Source organism: Panthera uncia, chromosome F2 (assembly GCF_023721935.1).
Source record: "Panthera uncia isolate 11264 chromosome F2, Puncia_PCG_1.0, whole genome shotgun sequence".
In the NCBI taxonomy this organism is placed as follows: domain Eukaryota; kingdom Metazoa; phylum Chordata; class Mammalia; order Carnivora; family Felidae; genus Panthera; species Panthera uncia.
In genome coordinates, this window is record NC_064812.1 from 58,544,083 (window position 1) to 58,547,847 (window position 3,765).

The 3,765-nt window shown below is 32.6% G+C and overlaps 1 non-coding gene across 1 annotated transcript; it reads left to right on the top strand.

Moving 5' to 3' along the window:
• The first annotated feature begins 3,217 nt into the window (after positions 1-3,217).
• Positions 3,218-3,323, top strand: LOC125925014 (U6 spliceosomal RNA). Its single transcript, XR_007458668.1, has one exon. It is a non-coding gene; the product is annotated as a U6 spliceosomal RNA (small nuclear RNA).
• Positions 3,324-3,765: the final 442 nt, after the last annotated feature.

The following is a 3,765-nucleotide window of genomic DNA, read 5'->3' on the forward strand; positions in this document are numbered from 1 at the left end:
TGATCGGCAGGACGCGAGGTGAGCCCAGCGTCCTCCTACGCCGCCATCTTCCGGAACTCTGCTTGTTTCTTGACTACTGTAAATAATGCCGCAATAAACATAGGGGTACATATATCTTTTCAAATTCGTGTTTTTGTTTTCTTTGGGTAAACACTCATAAATGGGATGACTGGCTCATGTGGTAATTCTATTTTTAATATTTTGAGGAATCTCCATATTGTATTTCAAGGTAGCTACACCAATTTATATTCCCACCAACAATGCATAAGGGTCCTTTTTCTCCACAGTCTTTCTAACACTTAATAATTCTTGTCTTTTTGATAATAGCCATTCTAACAGGTGTAAAGTGATATCTTATTGTGGTTTTGATTTGCATTTCCCTGATGATTAATGATGCTGAGCATGTTTTCATGTGTCTGTTGGCCATTTGTATGTTTTTAGAAAAATGTATATTCATAGGGTGCCTGTGTGGCTCTGCTGAGCTTCCAACTTCAGCTCAGGACATGACTTCATGGTTGCTGAGTTCAAGCCCCACGTGGGGCTCTGTGCTGACAGCTCAGAGCCTGGAGCCTGCTTTGGATTGGGTCTCCCTCTCTCTGCCCCTCCCCCACTTGTGTGTGCATGTTCTCTTTCTCTCAAAAATAAACACTAAAAAATGTATATTCAAGTATATTATATATAATTTTGTCATATTTTATTTTTAATATACTTTCTATTAGCTTAGCAGTTATTTTACTTTTGTGTGTGTGTTTACTCTAAAATTGCCTTGTCAAATAATAGCCACTAGCCATGCATAGGTATTTAGATTTGCATTAAAGAAAGTTGTGTTGACAGCACTGCAGAGGTTACAATATCCATCCTTTGCTAAGGTAAATTAGTTTTATCATTTTACATTAAACTTTACATTATCCTATTTACTCACCTCCATTTACTATTCATTTTAATTCAATATATATTTGAAGTACCACAAGACACTATTATATAACCAGCTTTTATTCATATTTACCTGTGCATCTGCCTTTTCTGTTACTCTGTTTTCACTATTTTTGCATTACTCTATCTTTTCATCCATCTTCCTTCTGCCGGAAGAATACTCTTAAGTGTTTCCTTTAGTGTGAGTGTACTGCTAAAGAAATTCTATTAGTTTTGATTATGTAGAAATGCTTTTATTTCACCTGTTTGAATAATATTTTAGCTGTGAATGGAATTCTAGGTTGGCAGTAACTTTATTTCAGTACATTGAAGATATTCTGTTGTATTATGGCTTTTATTTTTTCTGTTGGAAGTCTGCTCTTGGGGCTTATTGTTGTTTCTCTGGAGTCTATCTTCTCCTACGTCTGCCTTTAAGGTTTTATATTTTCTGATATTTTAGTATGCTGTGCCTAATGTAATTTATTTTTTTTATTGTAGATGCAGAGTCCAAATTCTTCTTAAGTTTTGTGGGGTTTTTGTGTTTTATTAGTTTTGAAAAATCTTCATTCATTACTTCTTCAAATATTGCATTAGCCCCACTTTTTCTCTCATTTAATTCTGCAACTTTCATGTTTGTAAGAATTTTCTAAATATCCCCTTAGTATTTTTTTCTTTTTGGTATTTTTCCACCCTTTTTTCTATTGTGCTTCAGTCTAAATATTTTCTTCTGGTCTCTCTTTCTATACTCTAATTCCCCTTTCAGCTATCTCTAATATGCTATGATATCCATTTTATGAGATCTTCAGTTACTTAATATTTTTCATTCTGGAGTTTTTATTAGCTTTTTAAAATGCTTTTCAATCCTTTGCTAAAATTTCCAAATTTTGGTTTATTGTCTTGAATACATTAAATGTAAATTCCAGGTCCGTTAACTATTATTCATGTGTCCTGAGTCTGACTTTATTAGCGGTTATTTTTCTTGGTTTTGAATTTTATCTCCTCAGATAATCATTTAATCGCTTCAGTTGTTTCTGAAGCTAAATAAATTATCCTTATTTTAATATGGATTAGAATTTTATTCACAACCAAATTAATTCCTTTTAGAACTTAATCTTTTGTATTTTAAAGCATACCTTTAGGTAATTTCTCCATCTGCTTTGCAAAAGTCTATAAAGTAAGCAATTCATCTAGCATATGTATTCTCTCTGATTTATGTTCTCAGTATCAATAACTAGGAAAAAAAAAAAACAAATGCCTTGTGAATGTTACTTTATCTGTTCAGATAGGCTTTACATTAACGCTATTTGCTACAACCTTACATATATTTTCAAGACATTTGTCACATTTTGAAAATTTTAGGCTCTATCCTATAATTTTTTTCTTAACAAATAAAAATATCTACCCTCTGAGTAGCCCTAGCATTATGGTGAATAAAAAAAAAAAAAGATCTGCAGTTAGCATTAAGGTAGATTTTCACTGTGGGATGAAAAATTTTAATTGTTCTTAATGACTTCCTTTTATATGAATTATTAGTTTTAAATATTTCACTTTTTTATTATTTGAAGAACAGAAAATATATGCCAAGAACCTTTTTTGAGGAAAAAGAGAAAGTTCTCCAAATCAATTCTTCTGGCACACAAAACATTTCATAGTACCTAATCTGATTTTATACAATTACCTACATTTTCTCTTTGAACAACTTACCTTTGCTCTTTGGAAATCCCTGGAAAAATCAAAGAATACAATATAAGGAGGGACCATCACTAAACATCAAGGTCAATAACTATGACATAACAATCTACATTTGATGGCAAAGTTCCTTATAAACTAGTCCTCTTCTGGCTCATTTTTTTTACTTGATCTCTATCACCAAACTTCCTCTGATTTTTCCTTTCCAATTTTGTCTTAAATCTGCAAATTCCCTAGTGCAAAGATTTGATTTTCTGAATTTAGGGTTTCACACTCTCACTCAACTATTCGTATACAGTACAGAGTTCCCATTGTGAAGGGAAAATGAAAAGAGCCATTTCCTTGGACTTTATGCCTTTAGGAGCTCTTAATAGCCCTTTTATAAAGTAAAAGACAGCTTGACCTAATATTATGTGTATTTTCTCCTCCTGCACTAAAATTCTTTCCTCTTCTCCATTTCTCCCGCCACCACTTTGAGTGACTTTCCACTCCATTGTCTTTTCTTTGTATTGCATACTGCCACTTTTAAAAATTCACTTTTATCCTTAACTAATGTGATAAGTCTTTCTTCCCTTGTACACATTGTCCCTCAGCTATATAATAATAAACTATTCTTATGCTCACATTGACAGCACATGTACTAAAATTGAAATGATACAGAGAAGATTAGCATGGCCCAGCACAAGGGTGACGTGCAAATTCATGAAGTATTTCATATTTGGGGGGAAAAAGAAAAATAAAGTATTCTGATTATTTTTGCTTCCTGAACCTTCTTTTCCTATACCTTTCTAATTGTAAATCTGGGCAATTGGAGAAAATTTTGCCTCCCTTACAAAGTTTCTCAACATACTGAAATTCTACCTATGTACATGTCTCATTATATGCTTTTTAGAGCCAGCATATTAACATATTTGAGGTGCTCACCAATTATTGAATGAATATTTCTACTGCCCAAGTGAAGTATTTTATACAATAACAAAATATTTAGACCAGTCCCTCTAACTCTCACATTTACCTTTACACTTAGAATTTGCCAATATATTAATCAACTAAATTGTAACATTGAATTGTTTAAGCTATCTCTAGCAGCCATTGGATTTCTGCATGAGGCACAGTTTCCTGACAAAGGTATTCCAGCAAAGTAACCCATCTGTTCTCAATTAT